Below are 11,846 nucleotides of genomic sequence, written 5' to 3'. Positions count from 1 at the left end.
TAGCAATAAAGGGTACTGTGCTCTTCTGCTCTGGTGGGAGATTGTGCCCTGAGGGGTCTAGAAAAAGGAAATTACCCTAACATTCCAAAGGTATGTTATCATACATGCAAAAAGACAACAGACAGGCTCAGTTAAGGTGAAGATTGACCATTGTCAAGGAAGATACTGGCCTAGGACATAACTACCCGCTAGCACATAACTTCCTAGCTTTTAGTTAGGAAGTTCTAACTTCAGACCATCCCATGTGTCTACTTTAGGTCTCTGAGTTTGTAAGGACTGCTATGCAGGCTTCCCCTGAGCTTGTCAGGTTTAGTATGTGGCCCCTCTTTTGTCCACATTATGATATAGAATAAGGAAAATTGGAAGGGAGATAGCAACAGAAGATGTGGGGCTAGGACTGGAGGCAGGCTTTTCAGGACATGTAGGAGGGCTGGAGAAGCAGTTTGTGATGAGAGAGAAATAAATGGGAAGGTGATGGGGGGTCTTAAGAAGTATTGGTATGGTCTATATATTTATTCAAAATGACATACTGAGCCAAGTAGCTAATTTTCAAGTCATATCATTGAGCATTCTATTGTTTTTGTTTCTCACATCTTTCTATTCACTGTTCGTCTCTTAAACATCAAATGACATTTAAACTTCATCTCTTCTTCAAAGTCTTCCTTGACTGTCCTGAGTGGAACTGATCACTTTCTCCTTTGTACTATATTGAGCTTAAGCCAGTATCACACTGTACTGCAATTATTTTATTTATTCAATGGTCTCTGCTCCTAGACAATGAAATCCTTGAAGGAAATCATTGTATCTTATTGTTGAATTTCTGTCACCCAGTGTAGTATCTAGTTTCAAGTAGTTGTTCAATAAATAAACATTTATTAATTACTCGAATGAATAAACAATAAAATCATAAGGCTGTCAGGAATCCAAATAAAAGGTAAAAAAGATAAGTTTCACAGAATTAAGTAATTTGCCCAAAATTACACAGCTACTAAGTGAGGGAGAAGGAGGTAAACTTGGTCTGTTGCTACCAAATCCATACATTTTTTTTCAAACAATCATACTGTTGTTGGTGGAAGTCAGGTTCTTTCATGGGATTGCAAGGAAAGTACTCCAAAGACCCACACATGGGAGGTGTGGTGGGGCAGGGTTTATTCAGGAAGGCTGCCCCTGGGTTTCCAATTTCCAATCTCCCTCTGTCGTGACATGGAAAATGTCTGACTGTGTCTTCAGCAAGACCAAAACAAAAGCCTGTGTCCAGAGTTTCTGCATCATATTAAAGCCTAGTTCATTGGGGCCTGCACATTCTGCTGCAGGCCCACAAGGCTATTGGGCCCACATGGTTCTGTATGTTCCCAGATGAGAGAACATGTGAACAAATGAGGCAAGTGTGGGTCACCGAGCAAGGGAGAGAGCTTCTTTGTTCCCCTGCGATTATAACCAGGAGCTTTTTCAAAATAACTAGTCAACTGTCCAAGCTTTCACAAGTTTCTAATGGGTCTACCCCCTGACCAATGATCCTTTTCCCAGGTTAGACTGACAGGGCTCTGTGGTCAACACCTCCTCCTGGGCCATTTTTACTTCTATTGTGCATGTTCTTACCTCCCTCTTCTTTGTCTTATCTGTCTCCCTAATGATCTGTGCATAATGGATCAGTGACTTCTGGGGCGGGGGCGGGGTGGGGGCAGATGGGGGGAGTATGAAGCTGTAGCTTCCTGGTTAAACAAACAGGCCCAGCGTCTAATTCCCTTTGCTCCCTTTCTTATTAATAATCAGCTAACTATCTATAGTAAGAACACCACCCCCTAGCTGGTCAAAGCTCTTCTTGAACTTTGGAAGTTACTTTGCTAATAGTAATAATGCTGTCTCTCTTTATGGTGACATTTTTAAGGCATTTTCTTAGAGGTTTCTCAGGGGTGCAAGAAGCATTTGAACCATTCTGTTTTCATTGAATTTTTTATGCTCATATTTGAAATTTCTCTAGAACACTCAAGCCATTAAAGCCTTTTCTTCTCCATTTATTTGACAAATTCTAGGTGGTGATATTGCTGGAAAGTACATCATACTTGGATCCCTTAGCTCTACCTGTGGTCATTCATGAAAGACCAGTCATCAATGCCAAGGGCACCCTGAAGCAAAGGTAGGTAGGAGAGTTTATTTTGAAGAGAATTAAGGAACACAGTAGAGTCATGTTTGGGGAGAAGTGTTTTGTACTCATTAAACCATTACTGTTACTCAGCAAGGACCTCCCTTTCTCAAAAGTCATGTGGAACGGCCACAGGTGTCTAGCAAATATTTTTTTTAATTAATTTCTGAATCTGTATCTTACTCATCTTCTGTAATTGCTGCCTTAGGCACTACAGCAGGTAATATCTGGACATACTACCTCAGGAAAGAAAAAAGAAACATTTGGCAGTCTACATTCTTTTTTTGTAAAAGGAATAGTTGGTTCTCACCTGTTGCAAGATAGAGAGTATGTGAATCAAATCAATGGTTGTTTTTATTCTAGGTTTCTTTCTTTCTTCTGTTATTTCTTTTCTTTTCTGTCTTTTTTTTTTTTTTTTGCTTTTTCAGAATATCTTTTTTATTTCATCTGATAAGAATGTGGGATAATATATTGTCATTTTAGTAATTTAAAAAATTATGCCACTTCCCCCAGTAGTTTAGGGTACCTGCCTTCTCTATAAGCAGAACACAAGGAGAGGTGTGGCAATAACCATGGATCAAAGTTATTATTGAATTTTAAAATATATATAACCCCTAAAGTATATTTACTTTAAATATATATTTAAATATAAATATAAATATAAAGTATATTTACTTTAAAGTAAAGTAAAATAAAATATACATAGCCCCTTATTTCCAAGGAACTTAAGGCTCCTTACAAAACTTTCATTGCCAAATAGGTGTTAGTCTATTCAACAGCCAAAGAGGCAGGTGAAAGTGTGCACATTTTCAACACTATTTTAAGAACTTTTGGGGGAGAGCAGTCAACAACTTACAGAGTAGAGAGGGTAGTAGTAGAGATTCTTAATCATTTGTTCCACCACATTTACTAAGCACTTTCTGAGCATGAGGCACCATACTCTGTGTTAAAGACACGGAGATTATTTAATCTGGCCTCTTCTCTCAAGGCACTTTCAGGGTGGTGGGCAGTTGTAGCAGTTATGTACTGATCGATGAGGCCACGATGGCCACAAGCACTGAGGCCACAGGAACACATGGGTACCTTGTAGGATGAGGAGGAAGGAAGACAGCCCAAAGTCTCATGTGGGCTGGGTCTTGAAGATAAATAGAAAATAAGCCAAGAAAGTTATTAAAGAGCTGCTTCCTCTGTCTTTAATAAATGAAGCAAAGAAGACAAGTCTCCTTTAGAAAACTGTAAGAACTTCAGAGTGACTGAAGTAGTTACTTTGAGGGTGGAAGATGTCGTCCCATGAAAGGTGTGCTAAGGGGTGGGGAGCAGACCAGCCAGGACAAAGATATGAGCAGGGAAAAGCACAGAGGTTCCATGAAACAGCTTTCGCAGTTCCCTGTCTTGCTATAATTGAGTCAGACATGTCTGGCAGAACAGTCTTTTTCTAGATATGCTCACTTCTCATAAACAGCCCTGATGAGAAAGTCATAGCCCCAGAGTTCACAGAGCTCACTCCTCTGAGTTCGGGGACTCTAGGAGGCAGGGAAATGAGCCCCCTCTCCCCATCACCCCCAACCCCAGCCATGGAAGCATTTACCCAAGAGCCTCTTGATCCCAAAGAAGCTTCCTCAGAATCCAAACATGACAGGTCTTAAGGCCAGCCACCATCAGCAATCCAATGTCAGTGTTGCCCGTAACTATGGAGAGTAATAACCCACATTGTCTAGCTGTGCGATTGTTTACCGACGGGGCAAGGACCAAGTACACAGTCTCTCTCAACCCATTGCTTCTCATAATTGCTTAGTCAATCTTTATATGTGTATTGACACTTCTGAACTATTATTTAAGGGTAACTGATGCTCAATAAATATTTACAAATATTCGTTATAATTAGACTCTGTGGTGAGGGAAAAACAAAGGAAAGGGAAATAGGAGCAGCGAGAAAGAGTAAGAGTGCAGGAAGAATGTAAAGAAGTAATCATTACTATTAACTTATTGAGTACTTACTAAATCACCAGTCTGGAGCTTAGCACTTATGTATGTATATTATCTTATTTAATATTTACAAAAACCTATGATAGAGCATTATTATCATCTCTATTTAATAGATGAGGAGACTGAGACTTAGATAAGTTGAGTAACTTTCTTAAAGCCAGGGAAATGGTTTTCTGACTCCCCAGACCAGGGTTTTTATTTGTTACATCTAGCTGCTGGGAAGAGAGGAAGAGGCCTTGGGGCTTCACTGTGGACACTTCAGTAATAGTTCTTTCCTGGGAATGAGCTGCAGGAAATTCTGCCGCATGTTTCAGTAACTTAAGAAAAATGTTTAAACCTTGCTTGGATGGTTTTAAAAAAAACCTATGGGCCAACCACACTGTTCAATGACCCACACAATTTTCTCTGGACATTCTGGATCACCATTGTCACCTCCCCCGTCCCTCCCCCTTTTATTATTCTGAGCTGTGTTTATATTCCTTTTATACCCATTTTGATCATCAACCTCCCATGAATGACAAAGTGCATTTAAACTTTTGGGGGTGCTCGGGCTTAGCAGAGAAGTCAACGATTAGGATCTGGCATCTAATATGTAATGTGACAAATCCCCACATTCAATGTATGCTTTCTCACCAGGTTGGCTTGGGACTTCCCATTAGATATGAGAAAAATTATTTTTAATAGAATTATTCATGAATGAGTAGTGGGTAATTCATGATGCGCTTTGGCTATCAGGTTGTCAAAAGCCCACTAGAAGATCCATTTAAACATTAAATATTAGTGTGTCTAAAGAGCTCTGTTTTTGCTATACCTGACCTGGGTGTGTACTTCTATGATTCATTATTTGCATCTAGGAGGCAGATGTTTTGTCTTATTTAGCCTGCAGAGAAACATTGCTGAATAAGAAGTAACATATTTTAGAAGAGGTTAATGAGAATCAAAAGGGTAAATAAAAATGAAGAAAATGTACCCCCATGTCACAGTGTTTATAAATATAAACCTAGTTTGTAGTTAAATGCAATAAAATTAAATACAGTAGGCTATTTGCTTTCATTATTTCTCATGTCATCCAGTAATAAGTTACCTCGTTGAACTGAGTTACTGATTAAGAATGTCATTTTAAGCATCAGATTTAAAAGTGCATATTTAAGGTTTCTACCCTCAATCATTCATTCACTGAAATAGTTACTGAGCCTCTGCCTCATACCAGGCACCATTCCAAGGAGTGGGAATACGGCAGCACAGAAAACAAAGGTGTTTCCTCACCAATCTTACAAATTCTAGTGGCAGGAGGCAGAAATGGACCCATAAGTATATTACGTATAAGGTGGGGAAAAAATAAAGGAAGGCAGAAGATCTAGAGAATGGTGGGGTGGTGTTATTTTAGGTGAGAAATCAGGGCAAGGCCTCTGTGCTGTGATGATATTTGAGCAGAAACATATAAGAAGCAAACACATGAGCCATTTGGGAAACTAAAAAATGAACACACCAGAGCATATGAGCCATGCAGTAACTCAGGGAGCATATTCCAGGCACACAGAATAGCAAATACGGAGGCTCTGAAGCAAGAGGCTCGGTGTGTTTGAGGGGACATCGAGGAGGCCAGGGCAAAATACTTAAGATTTAAATCTCAATTAACTGTAAATATATAAACTCTTTCATTTTTTAAATTTTCTAATAAGTTGGCTAAGTATAAACATCTTTTTGTTTCAATTCATATTAAAAATAAGTCTAAGTTTCCTGCTTGGGGTAAATACTCCATCATCAACTTATTGTAACTTTTTGTTCTCTCATCATGTCTATTCTGTGTCAGGCAGGTGTGGGCACTCTTACGTGCTAGGCAAGCAATAGTGAACATCGCAGACATATTCCAGCCTTGATGAAATGTACAGTGTTAGAGAACTTGCATTCTTGAACATCTTTGTTTTCATGATGTAATCTGGGTAGGCTTGGGAATTCAATTAGGAAAAGGGAGAGGGGAGCACTGAGAGGGACGGCAAAGGCCAGATTCTAGGGAGGATCGGGAAGGTCTTGTAGGCAGACAAATTCAGACTCTGAGATGAGAAAAAGCAAGAATTGTGTGAGGAAACCTGGGGCCAGGGAATCAGAGATCCACCAGGCAAAGGGTTTAGGCATCATGAGATAAGAATCCTAGCCAAGCATCTCAGTCAGCTCGGGAGAGATCTGTGTAAAAGGCAGCGAGTGCTCGAAGCAAGAAAGGAACTAAAACAGCCTGTCTTTGCCAATAGGGTTCAAGGTTTAACATGGAGAGTTTTCAAGCCTTTTCGTCAAGGCCAAAGAACAAGATCTCAATATTTCTGCTGTGCCCAGGCCACAAGTTGAAGAGGCAAAGGCAGGAGTTTGATTGCATTGCTCACCACTGTTGGAGTTGACACGTGCTTGTTGACTTGAAGTCTTGCATTCCTGACTGATTAACTGAAGTGGGCCCATCTGCTTCCCAGCACTGGTGACCTCTGGACCCCCAGGGGTCTCCAGACCAGCCTCTGTCAGCTGTTGCCCACATCTGGGCCCTCTCCCCCAGCCACCTCTCCTCCTGATAGCTCTGACTGACCAGGACTCTCATAGTAGAAAGTGCCAGAGCACAAAACAATGGCATTTTCAATAAATTTATGATATCATTTGGACTGTTTAGCATGTCTGTTTCTTCTAGAAGAAGAATCCAAAAATCTTAGTCTTTAATTTTAATTCACATATGGATAATCAAGCCCTTTTTTGTTGTTGTTACTGTTTGTTCTCTGAGATCTTTATTTCTTCAGTACCTATTGCCCCATTTATATTTTTAAATTGGGCACACTTACAGTTTCTTACCCATACATGGACACATACATCTTCCATCTTTTTCATGAACAGTGCATCATGTAACTCTACATATGATTATATCTTATATACATTCATAACCGTTCTTTTCTATTAAACAAAAATAGCATTCAATATGTAAATCAAAGTAGAATGTAAATGCTTGCTGGGCTCTGGGCTTTATATAACACAAGGTAAAAGAAATGAGGTAGCTGACATTCGTAAAATTAGTTTAGGTGTTCCTGTCCTACTGCATGCTCCTTGGTTGCCTTGGCAACTCAGTATATAGATGAACTCTAAGAAAATGAAAACCCTGGAAACAGGTCAGATACACTGACTTAACAAAACTTCCCTCTTATAAGGACAGTTGCATTCACCTTATTCTATTCCCTCCCACAAAATTTTTTAAAGGATAGTTTAATTTTCTGTATTCAGAAGGTTTTTTTGGTAATAATTCTTTTCAAGTAAAAACGTATTCCTACTCCAAGTGGAAAATTCGATTAGGCCATTTATTCTCTCTGCCTCTTAAAATCAAATCCTCTCAACCTCAAGCTGAATGAGTGCATGCATGAAGATCACCCTTAGCTCAATGCAAGCTCCAGACAGCATCGGCTCTGTAGCAGCAGTCATGGCCAGACCCCAATAGGCATTTTAAAGAAGGCAGCCTGAAATGCCTGCCTTGGTTTTGTCAGTTCTGACTTAACGTCTTGACTGTATTAGTTCCCAACTACCCGGATTAGTTTCTATCTATAGCAATTTATATAAAGTTTCTTTAAACTTAAAAACTTGACAAAGAATCTGTTGGAAAGACAGCACCCTTTAGAAAGAGAACAACACCTAAAGTTTACTAAACGAGTGTCTTATATATAAACATAAAGGTGATTTTGAATACTCTCTAGTTCTTTCTCACTCAGAAATTGGTGATGAGTATAGTTGTGGGTGTAGTCTCAGCTGTTAACATAGCCTAATGTCCAACCTGTGACCTGCAGGCTGCATGCAGCCCAGGATGGCTGTGAATGTGGCCCAACACAAAATTGCAAATTTATTTAAAACATTATGAGTTTTTTTTGTGTGTGATTGTGTGTCACAACGTATTTAATGTGTGACCCAAGAGAACTCTTCTTCCAGTGTGGCGCAGAGATGCCAAAAGGCGGGACACCCTTGTTTGGTTATATTTCTGGATATTTCACTTACTTGCAGTGGAATGTCTTCTTCTTCTTGTCCTCCTCCTCCTTCTTCTTTTTTAGTAATACATGTTTATTGTAGAAAGTTTGGAGAATCTAGGAAAATGCAAACACGAAAATGGAAAACTATTTGTACATATTGTAGAGCCTGTTTTTATATCCAAGTGTATTATAAATATTTTTGTCTATGTTAAAATATTTTTTCTATAGTCTGATTTTAATGAATATATAATATTCTATCATTTTAATAGTTTATAACTTATTGTAAACTATTATTGTATATTTAGCTTACTTCCAAGAATTTGTAATTATGAATAACTACAACACTGAAAAGACAAAACAACTTTAAAAAAATTTTTAAGTCAGTTGCATGCTCAATACATAAGCCATAGAAAATGTAGAAAAGAATATACAAGGAAACAAAGATTATGTGCAATCCCATAACCTAGAAATAACTAGAATTAATTTTTTATCTTCTAGTCTTTTTATGACTGCGTATTATGTGCATATGATACATAGTAATGTATGCTGCTTTTTATTTTTTTCTTTATTTTTATTGTTGACACTATCACAGATGTCCCCCTTCCTTTCTCCTCTTTGCCCGCCTCCACCCAGCCCCTGCCCCCTCCCTTCCCTCTGGCCATTACCACATTATTGTCTGTGTCCATGAGTTATACACATTTGTTCTTTGGCCTTCTATATCTAGTCTCCCTCCTCCTTCCCCTCTGACAGCTACCAGTCTGTTCCATCTGTCCGTGCCTCAGTTTCTATTTTGCTCATCAATTTATTTTGATCATTAGATTCCACATGTAAGTGGGATCATATGGTATTTATCTTTCTCTGACTGGCTTATTTCACTTAGCATAATAATCTCCAGGTCCATCCATGCCGTTGCAAAACGTAAGAGGTCCTTCATTTTTACAACTGTGTAGTATTCCATTGTGTAAATGTATCCCAGCTTTTTTACCCACTCATCTACTGATGGGCACTTGGGCTGTTCCATATCTTGACTATTATAAATAATGCTGCTCTGAACATAGGGGTGCATATATTCTTTTGAACTGGTGTTTTGGAATTCTTAGGATATATTCCTAGAAGTGGGATCACTGGGTCAAAAGGCAGCTCGACTTACAATTTTTTGAGGAAATTCCATAGTGCTTCCCACACGGGCTGCACTAAGCTGCGTTTCCAGCAACAGGGCACAAGTGTTCCCTTTTCTCCACATCCTTGCCAGCACTTGTTTGTTGATTTATTGATGGTGGCTATTCTGACAGGTATGAAATGATATCTCATTGTGATTTTAATTTGCATTTCTCTGATGATTAGCAACACTGAGCATCTTTTCATATGTCTATTGACCATCTGTATGTCCTCTCTGAAGTGTCTATTTAGGTCCTTTGCTCATTTTTTAATTGGACTGTTTATATTCCTGGTATTGAGTTGTGTAAGTCCTTTATATATTTCGGAAATTAACCCCTTATCATATGTATCATTGGTGAATATATTCTCCCATACGGTGGGTTCCCTTTTCATTTTGTTGATGGTTTCTTTTGCTGTGCAGAAGCTTTTTAGGGAGCCATTACTACTAATCTCAAAAAGTTTTCCAGCTTCTCTTGTGCCAAGTACAGACTATATTTAGAATTATTTGCCTTTCTCTGAAACACCGTGTAAACTCTTCTCTAGGAAACATCATCACACTTCCTGTGCCAAGTACATTCTGAGGAGCAGCACCAGAGGCAACATTATTCTTAATGTTGTTATCTGCCTGTTACATGTTTCCATTGCACACCCTGCTGCCTCTACCTCTAACTCCACATCTAAACGTGAACTTAGCAACGTCTTCCTAAAACCAGCTCCCTTCTTGATCTCCTACTTCTATTACATATTTTCCCACTTTCCCAGGCTTAAAGCTGCAAAGTCACCTTTGATGCTTCCCTCTATTAGCCAGCAAGTCCTGAGCATTCATAGTCTATAAGGTCTTCCATAATCACACCCCTTTATTCCATGCCGCTGTCTCCATTCCAATTCATGTCCTCTCGCTTCATGGAGGGATCACTGCAATGGTCTCCTCCCCTCCTCTTCCGGCTTTTCTCCTTCACAGCATCCTATGCTCTGGCCAGATGATTGGTGCTCAAACATTGCTTTAATCATGTCGCTCTTCTGCTTACAAATTTCCAAGTGATCCCCATTGCTAAAAGGATAAATTCCAGACTCCTTCATTTGGTGGGTAATGTCCCGGGGCAACCCTATTTCTCTAACCTCATCTCCTAATTCTCACCTACCCGCAGCTCCAGTGAGATGTCACCTACTTGCTCTTCCTTCAGCATGTCTTGTGTGTTCCACCCCTTGCCTCTGCCTAAGCCCTTCTTTTACTTACTTGGTGAACCCCGCTGTCATTTTAGTCTTTCTCTATTCTCTTGACATGTTCTGCTATTCAATCTGGAAATGCTAAATATCCTCCTTCCTAACTTCCCTTGAACGTCATCACATCTGTTGTTCTGTTTTACTTGTATAAAAATTATAGTAATTAGTATAGAAATGTGGATTCAATAAAATGTCATGATAGAGGTTTAGAGCCAAAAGAGGAGGAGTTTAACAATTTTTAGTTTACTTGGCTAAATTAAAGATTTTCATCAAAGAAACATGGCACCTATTCTTGAGAAGTTGTTAAATATTTCCTTGTTTGATTATTAAAAACACTTGAATTTTCTTCTCTTCCTTCCTTTTTTTCTTTCTTTTTTTCCTTCTTCCCTTTCTTCCTTCTTCCCTTCCTTTCATTTTCATTTCTCCTTCTTTAGTTTGATGGAGAAAGAAGGTGTGATTGCTTGTTTGGCATCCTAGAAGTAACAGAAAAGTTTAAGTCCTCTCCTTAACTTCTTTTGATAAATTTTTTAAATGGTGACTAGAAACTACATTTTATTTAATTGATTACTATGGCCTGACACAGATGCTCTGTTAACTAGTAGCCATAAAACTCAAGACTTAGTGTTTATTTGGATTTCAGCAGATATCTTCACAAGGATGTGAAGTTGTTTTGTTTTGTTTTGTATTGTATTGTTTTGTTTTCCGAATGTGCTTAAGGAGTTATCAAGTCAAATTGTCCATCCCACAAAATGTTGAATTTCAGTCCACAAAGTAATAGCTATAGAAACTGAAAGGGTCACTTAGAAAGGCTCTGTACAGTTAAAGACACCTGTGGTTAACACCAGAAAAGAAAGAAGGAAAGCCCATTGACCCTCAATCAACACTATAAAGGGTTTTACTTCCGTTTCTTAACAGTTAAGTGTTAACCAATGTAAAGTAAAATATCTCTGAACAGAAGGGTTATAATGTAGCAACAGTTGCACAGGTCAGATCAAGCTCTCCCTTTGGGTAGGCAAATGATATTTCATGCCTTTGCATATTTGACCACTTTGGCTTAATAATTAACTTTCTTTTAACTTAACTTCTCTCAATGTTCTTAGAAAAATATCATTCTCTAAAAGGTTTCAACCCTGGCTTTTATAGGACACATCAGTTTCTAAAAGGATATACAGTCACTTTTGCTTTACAGCATTCATCACGTGTTTGACCACAGTAGAGCTAGGAGCTCAGTGTTTTAGTTGCATGCTTTTAAAAGCCAAACTCTAACCTTAAATATATCCCAATGTGACCATATTTATAACCAACAAATAGAGAAGCAAGAGCAGAAGGAATGAGAGGAAGGAAAAGCAACT

The sequence above is a fragment of the Pteronotus mesoamericanus genome, unplaced genomic scaffold, assembly GCF_021234165.1.
Source record: "Pteronotus mesoamericanus isolate MK-2021 breed Mesoamerican mustached bat unplaced genomic scaffold, CSHL_Meso_final scaffold_174, whole genome shotgun sequence".
Classification (NCBI taxonomy): Eukaryota; Metazoa; Chordata; class Mammalia; order Chiroptera; family Mormoopidae; genus Pteronotus; species Pteronotus mesoamericanus.
Note: the sequence above shows the minus strand (reverse complement) of the source record.